The sequence below is a fragment of the Mastomys coucha genome, unplaced genomic scaffold (genome assembly GCF_008632895.1).
Source record: "Mastomys coucha isolate ucsf_1 unplaced genomic scaffold, UCSF_Mcou_1 pScaffold22, whole genome shotgun sequence".
In the NCBI taxonomy this organism is placed as follows: Eukaryota; Metazoa; Chordata; class Mammalia; order Rodentia; family Muridae; genus Mastomys; species Mastomys coucha.
The window spans coordinates 81,976,611-81,990,998 of record NW_022196905.1 but is presented as its reverse complement, the minus strand read 5'-3'; the positions used below and the strand labels follow the sequence as shown (position 1 = coordinate 81,990,998).

Here is a 14,388-nt window from a genome sequence, read left to right as displayed (position 1 = left end):
TGTGTGCGTGCGTGTAGAAGGGGCTGGATGAATGGATTGAGGGAGGCAAGGAAGGAGGGAGAAAGAGAGACAGCACATTGAGAATAAAAATTGCCCTAAAGCTTGTGGCTGTTAAGCTTTAAAAAGCAAATACATTGGGTGAATTTTAGTCTGGCTGACAGAGAAACAAGGTGCATTGCTGTTTCAAAGCACCTTTTCCCAAGAGAGCCAAACTGAGGTAAGATGTGTGGTAGCTTATGGTACACACATTGAATCTTGATCAAGAAACTGTCCTTGAAGAGGCAACACCTCAACCCTTGCACTTAACAAGCTGTGCCTTCTTGTTCTTTCCACCAGCTGAAGTAGCCTCATTATGTTCAGATCATATGTTAAAGACATTGTTCAGGTTATGCCTGGAAATAATGGCGCGATGAGTCACTTTTGAGTGGGTTGTGTTTTGGTAGACTCACTGATTTTGTGAGCTAACGGGAGCAATACACATATCTGTGAACTGTTTTCAAAAGCTTTTAAGAAGTTTTCAGTGTAGAATTTTCATATCTAATCTTCAATTTATATGTAAGAAAATGTAAAGATTTATTTGACATGCTACATGGGACAAGCCATACATTTTCTTATGTATTTGATTTTAATGATACTGAAATTTGCATATAGTTTCACTGTTTGGCTTAATTTATTTTCATGATACTCTAAAATAACCATTGTAAAAACATGTGGCTAAAGCATGAAACCACGAGACCTTGATTTTTTTTTGTCTCATGTTGTTTTTAATTGACATCATTATGTATCTTTGTAGGTGAAATGTGATGCTTTGATACATAGGTATATAACAGGGGTCTTGGCCTAAGATGGTATCATCTACTATGGCAGGTCTGGCTACTTGTCCCAAAGACAGAAATAATAAAAGGAAAGAAATGGATTTTGATCAAAATGGACATTTTGGAACAATGGAGAGGACCCATCTCCACCCATCTTCAGGGATGAGGCGTGAGCTTTGGTTTGAATAGAGGAAGGACTCGGGCAAGGATGGAAAGTGTGGTTTGTGGTTTTTACCTTAGGTCCTACTGTGCAGGGTCACTCTGCAGATGTCCCTTTTACTTGAGGTGCTAGTCCAGTTCCTATGAGATGATCGCCTCAGCTTAAGGTTGGTCTCATCATGGGGTGATCTGTTGGGAAGGCTTTCCTCTTCCTGGAAAGGAATCCTGGAGGATTAAAAGTTTATTAATGAAGAATAAAGACTTTTAGGCATCTGAGAGCTCTGGGATGTGATGTAAAGGCTGGTAGCAAGAAACTGTGCTTGCTCTTTGCTTTCTGCTTTCAGCCTAGGAACACTGGGTTAGATTTTTGATGGGTTTTCCTTGAGTGACTAATAAACCTACATGTAGAGTCAAGATTTTTTTTTTAACCAACCCAAAGGAGACAGGCTGGGCCATTGGCTTTTTAGTAATCCTGTGAGCCCAAGTAAAGAATTGGTGCTTTGTCGCAAAAGCAGTTTCTAAGTGTTTGTGTGTGTGTGTGTGTGTGTGTGTGTGTGTGTGTGTGTTATGTATTGTGGAATGGTCAAATTGGGCATAGCCATTACTTCAAAAGGTTATTGTCTTGTTATAGGAACATTTAATACCATCCTCTTTAACTTTTGAAGTAGATGAAGTATTATTATTAACTGTTTACTACTGTATGTAATTGAGTACTAGACTTCTAGCTAAGTTATATCTGACTACATCTTTTCCCTTGGTTCTTTGTGGTGCTAGGGATCTAGCTCATGGTCTTCATGCTTTGAAGGCAAATGCTGTATAATATTGGGTTATATCAATCCTCAGCCTCAAGCTTTTTGTTTTCAAAAGCTTTATCATATAAATAAACACCCCAACCTAGAAAGAGTACAATTTTCAGGTGAAAAATATTCAGTTTCCCCACTCTGCATTCTCTTACATTTGTTACGACAAGGAAATTAGCATGGCATGGTTCTGCATGTCTGAAGTGCTAGCACTTGGTAGGGTAAGGCAGAAGGTTTCCAAGTTAAGAGTCAGCCTGGACTATATAACAAGACTTATTCCCCAAAAGCCACACTTTCCCTTTCCCCTGAAGTGAATATATTGTTTTGGAATTCATTAAAAGACAAAGAAAAGTCAATTTTCCAAAAATCAGCTTCAAGGAGGGGACTTTAGCTTTGGCTCATGAATGGAGAGGTTTCGGTCATTGGCCGCTTGAGTGTGTTTCTGGGCATGTGTTAGGCAAGATATGGCTGCACACCTTCCTGCCAGGAAGCAGAGAGAAGAGTGAGGGCCTGGGACAAGGTGTGTCCCCCAAAGCCATATCTCCCCAGTGACCTGCTTCACCTCAGTAGCCAGTCCCGCAATGGATTCTTCAATGTAGCTCATGGACTTCCTGTCCAAATCATCCAGTCACCTCAACAGTGCCACCAGCTGGGGACAAAGCCTTCAACACTGGAGCTTTGGGATGGATCCTCAAATGCAGACTGAAAATGACTACCTTTATTTTTACTTAATTTCTGGAATAGTGAATTGCTGTCTCTTTGCTATAAACGTTATTATTGGGCAATGTCCAAGTTTCTAAGACTACCAGTTATTTATTTAGTAGAGGGACGATTATCTTCTCCCATCCACTTGGATTAGGTAAAATAGTGTAAAATACGAATGTGTGTTCAATTTGAGGTGTTAAGGCTGAATTGGAAGCAGTTGTTGTTATCATGAGAAACAGTATACTTTAATATTGACTCAGTTGGATTGCCCATCCCTGACCCTGCTCAAAGTTAATATTTTAACTTTTATAACGGTTATAACCTTTTAAAAGTGTCTTAGGCATTGTTCATGTTGTCAAAAATGAAGATTGTTCTTTTTTGGTTATGATTCATTTTTTGTATCCGATCCCAAGCAGAGGGTTACATAAGTGAGGTAGTTGAATTGAACAGAGACTGTGTGGGAGACTTCAAAATTCCATTAGATGATAAATATAGTCAGCCTGCATTTAGCCATAAGTTAGTAATGAAGATGGCCTCAGTGCACAGAATCACTATTTCAATTCTTTCTCACAGTGCCTGCGATACAATACAGACACAGGCTGTGTGGTGACCTTAGTCCCTTCTTGGGGTGACTGACTTCAGTCCCTTCTCATTTTGTGGCCATTGAGTCTGCAGTGTTGTAGACTGCTCCATGAACTATTCAATAAACAAAAGCCTTAGCTTCCTTCAGGGGTATACTGAGGACATCCTAGCATCCATCAGGGGTATACTGAGGACATGCTAGCATCCATCAGGGGTATACTGAGGACACCCTAGCATCCATCAGGGGTATACTGAGGACACCCTAGCATCCGTCAGGGGTATACTGAGGACAATGTAGGAGGTACCGTTTAACTCATTTTGCTGAAGAGAACATCTCACAGAACTGAAAAGTTCCTCAGTTGAAGAGGAAATAATTGGATTAAGACATAATTAATGATTGTGTACACACTGACAGGTGTTGGAAAGATCACTGTGTTGTGATTGCCGAGGGTGAGGCTAGTCCCAGTCCACCCACTCAGAAGGCCATCGGTGGGTGGAAGCATTCACAGTGTTGTTTTCTGATTCTGAATTTGTGTGTAGGAGAGAGGATGTACCATTTCTGATTTGACTATGTCCCTCCTTCGCTTCTTGTCCGTTTCAGTCATTCAGCTTGCCGTCCCACTCAGACTCTGTGTCTCCAGAGATGGCCATGCCTTTACTTGAAACCCATGGGGTTTCCTTCTTTGCATGATTCAGGGGGAAGCTTACAGCTGTGTTTTCAATGGGAGGCATGGAAGCCCTCTCAAGTAGAAATCAAGATATTTTGACCTTATTTCAAATGAGATCTGGGTAGAGCATCCTGTTGACTTGTTGAAAGTTTTGTTCACTTTCTGAAAGCATTTGTTTGCATGTGGCTACCATGGTTTTCCTTATATAAAATAGGAATTAAGATTGAAAACTTCCCAGTTTACATGCAAAGTTTGACAGGCAGAATGTAGCAGAAGTTATAGGAAATATACTGTTACAAAGAGTGGGGGATGATCCCTGGCTGCCCCAAGAACAACCATTGATGCCAGGTTGATGAGCACACGAGCTCTTCCTTGGACATCTATGGTGCTTTACAGCTCCTCAGAAGGTGAGAGAGCAGGCTTGAATGCCCTGGAACTCAATCTCTATATATGCACGTCCAACCTAGGCAATGCACACACCCACACAAGCACATTTACACACTGGTTTTGGGTTTTAGGTAGTTTCTGTCACTTTCCCCCTTCATTCATGGCTGTACAGTTGGCATATTGAGAATTACATTATAGACTGCTTCTTTTTCCATTAAAGTGGTGTGAGTATAATGCATGACAGATGCCAAGGTCATCATGGTATTGAAAATTAATTTTGGGATGGTGATAAAGCAGCTTGCAGTTTTTTTTTTCATGTGAAAAAATATGTTCTCACGTTTTGTCTGAGTGGAATTTGTATTGACTTGAGTGACCCACTGAAATAAGATTCTCCTGCTGGGGCACTATTTAGTTTCAGATCCAGAATTTTACTTACTATAAATAAAGACATCTACAATGCTATTAAAATTCCATATTCATAATTAAATGTACCAACCTCTTATTTTAGATATAGCTTTGTATTTTAAAAATGACAAGACATTTCTCATTGCAGTTAAGAAAAATAAAGTGGGAATTACATTCAGAAGGAGTTGGCTGACTCTGCTGTTGGTTGCTGTTTGCATTCTATTTGATATGTGTATTAGCCAGCTCCACACTTTTATAGTTAGTTCTTAAAGGTTAAAAGGTTTGCCTAGCTTGTGGTTCTGGAGCCTGTAATTTAAAATCAGGTATTATCTTCGGCCTCTGGCAAGCTTGGGACATTATGGCAGGGGTGCAGAGAGTAGGAACAAATACTTTGTGGGTTAGATGGGGATGGGAAAATACAATTAAGTGGTATTTATAAATAATTGATCATGCCCTATTTAAGTGTTACTTTAGGTTACTAAAGGTTAATAAAAATACATATTCTTGAAAAAAAAAAAAAGAAGGGGAGGGGAGGTGGAGGAAGGGAAGGAGCTAAAAAGAAAGCAAAAAAGATGTGATGCCATAGTCCTGTTCAGGATGATGCTAAGGACCCCAGGATCTTGCAGGAAGACCACTGGCCACAGCAAGCTTTTAGCACAGTGTCCAAATAATAATCAATCACCTGAGATACACCAAATGTGCTTGGTAAAATATTTATCAGGAGCGTCATATGGAAGCTGGCAGGCTAGTGCAACAGACATAGTCCATCCAAGTCAACTCAGGTAGCTTGTGAGCACACTCCAGGAAATCCCGCATTTCCGGCAATCTGATGTCAACCCGCGAATTGTCAGAGATAGTTTTATTCTGTGAGGCTAGTTCATGAGCAATGAAATCGTTTACTGTAGAACCATCCTTTTGCCCAAAGGGACCAAAAATTCTCTTGTGGCTAAAAGAAGAGTAACACTTACATTTTGAAGTCACATTCTTGTATGAGATGCATCTCTAATATGCATGAGCTGATGGTGTGTGTGTGTGTGTGTGTGTGTGTATGCGTGTGCACACATGCGTGTATGCATGTGTGTGTGTGACAGAACTCAACACATAGGTTTTTTTTTTTTTGTATGTTTCCCTATTACTGGAAATATGCTGATCTCCTCCCACAGATACACAAACAATAGCTGCAGCAAAAGTGTTGTTTCCCATATATTTCCATGAAAACATATTCTCATGCCTGTAGTTTTTCCCCCTAAAAATAGAGTATTTTTCCCTTTTAGGCTTTTGTAGTGAAACCTCAACCTCTGGCCTTCCTGCCTGACAGTGGCTTTTGCTGAGGTTGCCCAGAAAGGTCTGTGTCTTTGGAGTTTACTGACCTTCCTGCCTTTGCCTCCCAGTGCAGAGATGACTAGGGCTTCATCTCTCTCAGCATCAGAAGGTTGGGTTCTAGTGTCTTTTTTTTTTTACTGAAACATGAGTGATTCTGGCATTCTTAGTACCACAAGGCTGTCTTCTGATCAATTAGTTCAAATATTTGGCATATTGTTTTACAAGTTTGAGCTTCCTCTTCAATTGTAGCCTTTCAGTGAAAGCAGGAGGAGGAGGAAGAGTTCTTCATATTCTCCAGAAGCGCCTGTCTGTAACTCTTTTGACGTAGGACATAAGTTATGATTAAGTTAGAAACTGTGGGGCTAATGATGTAGATGCTCAGACTTCATGTATTCTGTTTTTTAACCATGATAGAGATGTACTCGGGGCTCCGCAGTACTATCTGTATATCTAGTCCACAGCACAGGTCTCAGTTTTTATAGTTACCTTTGAGGCAGAACAATTCCAGCAGCCTTGCTTGCCCTGCTTCTAAATGGAAGGTGTGGATACCATAGGAGAGAGTCTTTCTTCAGTTGGGGCCTGAATTTCCCATCAGATGACATCTCTTTATACAGGTCTGATGTGATACTGGTTTACAGATTTGGAAATCTGACAAAGATGGGGACTGGATTTATACCCGGGAGAGACATTCTGGGTGATAAAACTTATCTTTGTGAACTTTGATTGGAGCCCTGTAGGTTTTCAGCTTTGAAGATATGCTATCAACCTAGTAAATTTTCCTAAATGTTTATCCATATAGATGTTTTTGAGGTAGCATAAACTAAAATATGTAGAACTCTAACCAACATCTTTAGAAACTGAGGGGAAGTGTGTAAGAAAGGCCTCTAGTGCACACGAAGTGAAGAGACCGTTATGTCACTGTTCTCCCTACTGGTCTTTAAAGTGAACCTCACTGTTCACTATTTCCCCTTAGAGAAATTTCAGTGCAACTAAAACCATGGATGTTTAGCATAATCCATGAACTCTGAGACCTAGAGGGGACCTGTAAGTACTCCAGATGTGCTAGAGTTTGGGCCTGGAGACACATTCCTATGCCTGTCCCTATGACAGCAATGCTTGTAAGGATTAGTACCCATCATGGAACCTGCATTTGGTATGTGGTAAAGATTGGAAAGGGTCAATCTGATCTGGTCTGTGAAAAGAGCTCTGGATGCCTTGGTTGTGACAGTCCACCATGGAGCTATTTTACCTGGTAAAACATCTCTAAAATGAAAACTTTTATTGACCAATATTGCTTTTGCCAACTGAAGTTCAAAGTTTTGGCACTCAATTAATTTTGCCGAAGACATGGCAAGGAACTACGCATGGTTAAACTCTTCTGTATGATTGTGGATGTTCCTTTCTTATGCCACTACTGCAGGAGTGACAGCTGGTTTGGAGGGAGCAAAGTGATTAATTTTCTCTATAAATTTATAATTTACAAAGATTGATATGAGAAGAAATAAGAGAGTTCTTGCTCCTTAATGGCATATTGACTAGCACACTGATACGTGCACACACACACACACATGCGCACTCACACATGCACACTAACTAATGTGTAACTAATATGTAAGCCACCAATTTTAATTTGAGCAATAATTAATTGAGGCCTACCTCTCCCCAGACCAGAGATATCACCCTGTGAGAAGGGAAGGTGTCCCCAAATAAACCCATGGGGGTGTAGTCAACTGGCTTCTTACAAGGATGACAGGAACATAGTTGAAGGAAATAATAGTTTGTTTTACAGCTCCTGTTGGGAAGACTGGATGTTCACAAGCAGAATAACAATCCATATCCTTTATCTAATATTGGATACAAAACTGAGTTACTTTAAAGCTCCCAATATTTTATCCTAACCATCAAAATGCTAGAATACTGGATACAAAACTGAGTTACTTTAAAGCTCCCAATATTTGATTCTAACCATCAAAACACTAGAAGAAAACCCAGGGAAAAGTCTTCACAACTTTTATTTAGGTAATACATTTTTAAAAAGCTTGTTTTCATAGATAGGTAAAGAACAGGCATTGAAAGCAAAACCAGCCAAGTGGTATTACATTTAATTCAGAAGCTCTGACATAGCAAAATAGAAGTAAAAAGGTAATTGACAGAAAATATTTGCAAACTATATACTATATATCCTGTCCTTAATATGTAACATATATGAGGAACTCATATATGTATAAGGCTTGAACAGACTCTTATCCAAAAGGATGACAAATAGACAGTAGATGAGTGGAAAGGTGCTCTACCAAATCCATCATAACAAAGCAAGCCCGCATCACCAGTGGGGTCTACCTGATATTTGTTGAATGGCTGTTATCAGTAGAAAGGCAAGTGCTAGATGTAAGGTGGACCCTTGCAAACTGATTTGGGGAGAGTGAGTTAAAAAGAAATGAAAGGTAGAGCTACCGCATGAACCAGTACTCACAGTTTTGGATACAAATAGAAATTTCAGAGTTGTCAGAGATATTTTCATTTCACATCCATCATTGCAACACTTAGTGGACAAGATATAGAAACAATATAAGTATCTATTAGTGTAAGAAATGAAGAGAAGGGGATGAGGACAAACAATAGAATTTCTTCAACTTATAAAAGGAAATCCTGGCATTCATGAAAATGAGAAAAATGTATGTATTTTCAGTATTAGTGCAGACAAGCATCTACATAAGACTGTTCAATTGATTATTTTATATCAAAACAACTCTTTTACTACTCATTTTTATTGTTACAGTATTTTACAAATTTCAAAGAATACGACAAAATAAAAAAAGAAAAAGAAAAGATGGGCATGCCTAGAAGCATGGTGTTCAAACACTGTTCTAAGAACCATCGTTCCAACATGTCTACCTGACATGGTGGGAGGGAGCAATCAAGCAAACCTGGCAGCCCAGGAAATGAGGATGGCTGCTTTTTCTGAAATTTACTGTTGAGGGGTTGTCTTTCTCTTGGGAAAAGAGAGATTAAAGAATGATGGGGTGTCCCGAAAAACAAGTGCAATTCAACTAGTATTGTAACTGTTGTGACGTCGCTTTCCCCAGACTGAAATATGTAAGCTAGTATAGAATTGTAAAGATCAAGTATGTTGAGAGGTAAATTATGCACAGTTAAATTCACCGTCTTGAGGTATAAATTTCATCTCTTTCTTTGCCTTTGATCTCTGAGCTCTATGTGGAGACTACTAGGTTGTCTGGGAGTAAAGACAGATACAGATGTCATTTTTTTCTTACCTTATTACTTTGGTTAGGATCCCTAATAATTAGGAAAGCACTGTGAGAGTGAGAATTCCTCCCCTGTGTTTCTAATCACAGAGAAAATGCATCTAGCCATTTACTCTCAATATGATGTTATTTGCGATTTTTTAAAACCTTTTTATTGGTTCTTTGTGAATTTCACATTAGTCACCCAAATCCCACTCATCTCCCGCTTCCCTTATACCATCCCTCCACCCTTTCAACTTCCCACCCAACAGAGAATAAATACCTTATTGTGGAAACTCTAGTGTGTCACAGTGTATCTGCTTTGTCCACACTTCTTTGCTTATAAATGTTCATTGCAATGGCTCATTGGTCTGGTTCAAGGCCTGTGGCTTCTGCTACCCTGGCAGTCCTGGATCCTCATTTGGACTCCTGTTGTTGCCCTGTGCCTTGGAGATCCTGTATATTTGGATCTGTAGGACCAGCCCCTTCATACACTCCAGGAGTTCATCAATGGGATAGATGTTGGGGTGAGCCAATTGAAAGCCCTGGATCTGGGCCTGAGAGGTATCTGAACTGGTCAGCCCACTGACTCTCCCACTCTCAGACTCTCAGGCTAGGCTCACCAATAACCCCTGAAACCATGGCCAGCTTTATCCTGCTGTCCAAGTGATGAGCAGGGACCACTTTCTCAAGTTTGTAGTTGGTGAGAGACATGGCCAGTTCTACTCTTACGACCCCAAGGGGCAGCTCTCCTGCCTGCCATAGGTGGTGAGGGATAGGGGAAGAGGGCATCTATCCCTCATCCATGCCACAACACAACAGACAAGGGTCTGGACCAGCTCTTTTGCTTTCATGCCCTTGAGGTACCTGCAACTACCACATCCAAAGCTGCTCTACTGGGCTGCCTAGGTGAGGTACAGGGCTTGCTCTCCTGAATGCTGCAGCTGGTGAGGGGCAGAAACAGACCTCCCATGGTCAGCCTTGGGGCCGGCTCACTGGCAACTCTTAAATGCTCAAGCCCACTCTCCTCAATATGTCAGCTAGCTAGAGTTGGAGACAGTTCTCCTGCTTTCAGGCCTGCAGGACCAGTTCCTCCTTGATGCCCAGGTGAGGGGTGGGGCCAATTCTGCACAACCCCCACTCTTCAATATGTCCCCAGGAAGCAGCCCAGACCAGAGAATGTCCACCTGTCCTTCGGTGGTAATAGACCCCTCTTCTGCAGGGCCACAGACCCAGACATGGCCCCTGTCCTTCGCTATCTACAACACTTGGGAAAGTGGGCCCTACACCTTGCCTGGGCAGCAGGATAGAGCTGGCTGTGGTTTCAGTGGTTGCTGGTGAGCCTGCCCTGAGGGTTTGAGAGCACAGGGCAAGATCCCACCATAGTCTCAGGTGGCATCGCTAGCTACTCACATCAGGCTATTCCTCATTACCCCTGAGTTTCCAGCACTCACATCCTTCTGATTCTCTTTCTCTTCCATTTCTCCACCATTTACTTGCTCCTCTTAGTGGTGACCATGATCTTTGAATCTCTGGGGTTGTCTCAGTAGTGCTATGCTCTGCTTGTGAATTATGACACTGGGCAGAGGTCATCTCAAGCTTGCCCCACAACTCCAGGCATATAAGGCACTTGACTGGTGGTCATCTGAGGCTTGCTCCATACCTGGTCTCCATGGCACCAGACTGATAGTCATCTCAGGCTTGTTCCCTTTCTAGGCCTCCGTGCTGTACTGGTGGCCATCTTAGCTTGCCTTTTTCAGGGAACGTTAGGCTACTAATCATTCAGACATTTGCAGGTCAGAACACTGAGCTTAGATATAGCCTCTGTCCTCTCTGCCACCTCCTGAGGCACAGGTGACACAGAAGCCAGTCATGCAAAACCTCTAGGGGTAGTTTAGTTGGAAATCTTACATTAACATCTTTATTAAGGTTGGGAAAGTTGCAATTCTATTCTTAGTTTGCTTAGACATTTTTCTTTCATGGATACTGAATTTTTCTAAGTTTATTTTGTGCTGTCTATTGAGATAATCACTGTGATTTTTTAAAAAGTCTTTAATTATGTTCTCATGAAACACTGCATCGTCTGGGCTTCAGTGTGGTACCAAATTCTCCAGAGGAGGAATATCCATGTTATCTGGATTATTGTATAAAAATATAAAACCTCAGGGCCTTGTTACTAAATTACTATCTGCATTAAATAATCTTTTTATGTTGAGATAAACTGTAGATTCTGTTTCATTGATAAGAAATAATATAGGTCTTCCATGAGCTAATACAGAGAGAGGTTCCATGTAACCAAATGAGAAAGCTTCATAAAAATACAATACAAGAAAGGGGAGGGAATGTAGTTCAGTTGATAGAGCCCTGATCTTGCACACACAAATCTCTTTGCATGTGCATTGTCTGGAGCAGTTAATTAAAAAAAAAAAAAAAAAAAAAAAAAAAAAAAAAAAAGCTAGGTTGGCATGGATTGTTTATCCTACCTTTCAGTCATGTCTGCCTTTTTCTTACTCCACTCCATTCTAGTCTCTGGAAACTGTTTAAATGCTCTTTACTTGTATACTTTTACCATTTGAAGAACATGGTAGAGGGTTGCAAGATGGCTCACTGGTAGAGGATTCAAGTTCAATTTTCAGCAGTCCTCTTGTGTGGCTTAGAACTGCCTGCCTGTACCTGGAACTCCGTTTCAGGGAAACTGATGCCCTCTTCTGGCATATGAAGGCAACTGCACTCACATGTCCACACAAAGACACCCCCCCCACACACACACACACAATTTGAAAAAAATATTTTAAGTTAGTTCTTGTACCCACAGATTAGTCCTTGCTAGCTTCATTAATGAAGCTTCTCTTTGCAACAGGCAAAGACCATTATAGAATACTACAGCCAATCAAAATGCAGAGTTGCGGGTCCCGCTCTCATCGGGCTCATCTGTAATGTATTTCCAACACCTAAAGCTCTGGAATCATTGTGGGAGAGGGGCTGCAGAAATTGTCTCCCAGAAACATTAGAGGTTGCACCCATGAGGTCTCACCACCATGGTTCCCTACACATGACTAGGAAAAGGACAAAATGATGGACATATGAAAGTGAATGGGAGAAGGCTCATGAGAACTCAATCCTGTAAGGAATGCCAGAGCAAGAAAAGGAATCTTCCTTAGGGAAGACCACACTGATTGGTTATCCACTGCAAAGTGACCGGCCCTGAAAATAGACACATTATACACTAGACTGAGACTGTACTTCTGTATTTAGAAATATATATGTATATTGTATATGTATGTATACATATATGTATGTAGCAACAGTAATGGGAGAGAAGACCATAAATTGTGAAGAGAGTGAAGAGGTGTATATGGGTGAGTTTGGAGGGAAAAAAGGGCTGGAGTAAATGATACATAAAATATACCCTCAAGTTCATGTTAAGAAATGGAGTGCATTGAAGAAGAAATAAATAAAAGTAAAATTTTAAAAATTAAGGAAAAATATTCCCAGAAAAGTAAATATATAAAATCATACTCATCATGGGGCTGGTCCATCAGTAGTTTGCCAGTTTCTGTGCCCAGTAGTCTCTTGAGAGGATATGATCGGCCTTATTTAACTACTGACCTGTTCTGTCCATCAATCCATCATCCATCCATCCATCATCCATCCATCCATCATCCATCTGTCCATCCATCCATCCATCCATCCATCCATCCATCCATCCATCCATCCATCCATCTACCTACCTACCTACCTACCTACCTATCTACCTATCTACCTACCTACCTACCTACCTATCTACCTATCTACCTATCTATCTGTTGTTGTATTTGGTTGTTCTGAAAACCTGCCTTCAGAAGTAGTTTTTCTTTTAATGAATGTAATCCTTTCAATCCTTTGTGTTAACTGCTCCAGAATGAGATTACTGGCTACATCTTATTGTCTCTTTAGCTTAGAGTCAGCCTACTCTTTTCCAAGATGGGTGTTGTACTTCACATACATTTGACACATACTTGGCACATGTGTGAGCGCTCTCTCCACTGTTGAGTGATACTATCTCTAGACAGCCTTTCTGATAGGAGAAAGATTGCCCTCTATTCTTTCAGTTTGGCCTTCCCTGGTGACAAGTGGCCTTGCCCATGCATATTTCACAATCATAGCTCCTTCAGACATGTAAAAATGTGTTCATAACTTTTTCCATTTTCTGCTTGATTTTTTTCTTCCCCCTCTCCTTATTTTCAAAGACTGTGATTTATTGGAACACCCCCCCCCACACACACACACATTTATTTTCAAGTCTTTACCAGATGACTCCAGTCATCTTAGTGTCAGAATCCATTTTCTTTTTCAGATTAGTTTGATATTTTCCAAACTTTTACGGTGATGAGTGATTTTTTTAAATTGAAATTTGGACTTCTTTCATGTGTTATGATAGTTTGGATCTTTCCAAAATCTGTTTTAACTGACTTTTTTTTCTTTCTCTCTGACATCAATGTGACAGATGGAGTGAGGGAAAGGGCTACCCTTGTGCAGCCAGATGAATCACTTGGCTGCTAGTCATACCTAAGGACAGTGACTACTGCTGCTGTAGGAGCGGGAATGGGAGACAGACTCTTCATTCCTTAGTATAATCATGTTGAGTTGATCTCCACTGAGAGGTGACCTCATTGTACAACAGTGAAAGGCTCATTAACTCATGCACCATGGCTACCCTGGTGGGGAGAGAGAACCTAATTATCACGAGTAGGCATGAGACTGCTGATCTACATGAGCTTACTGACAACACACAAGAGTCAGGAAGGGCTGGTTAGTAAGTGGTGCGAAACTCCTCTCTCTTAAGATTAAGAGAGGAGTTAAGGTTTTTACTCACATGGAAATGTTGAAAAAGACTGGAAACCTGCCCCTGAGAAAACTGGAGTGTAAATTCTCCCCTTAGCTTGGGGTGAACAAGGCTGTGTTGTTCTTGAATAGTCTTGTGCCTTGGGCTGAAGCACAGCCCTTATTATCTAAAAGATTTTTGTCTTCCTTGGCTCACCTGTTGTTGGTATTTTGGCTAAAGATCATCCTCTTGCTGTTTTTTTTTTAATTTAATTTATTTATCCTAAATATGTACCTATTGATACCTCAGAAGGTAGACATGCTCGATTTTTTTCCTACACCCTGCCTGCAATGCATAAAGACACAGAGATCGGGCACTGACTATGTGTGTACAACTTCCAGGTCTCCTCTAACTCCCTTTTGTGTTTTGTCCCTCATTTTCCCTGGTGTGTATGTGGCATATTTAATTATTTCTATTTGAGTACTTCTTGTTATG

At 40.8% G+C, this 14,388-nt stretch overlaps 1 protein-coding gene and 1 non-coding gene across 3 annotated transcripts in view; one reads left to right on the top strand and one right to left on the bottom strand.

Moving 5' to 3' along the window:
* The window catches only part of Adamts3 (ADAM metallopeptidase with thrombospondin type 1 motif 3), a 236,429-nt gene that overhangs the window by 52,015 nt on the left and 170,026 nt on the right, over positions 1-14,388 (top strand). The window lies entirely within an intron of this gene.
* On the bottom strand, positions 10,852-10,983 carry LOC116071799. Its single transcript, XR_004111164.1, has one exon. It is a non-coding gene; the product is annotated as a small nucleolar RNA SNORA17 (small nucleolar RNA).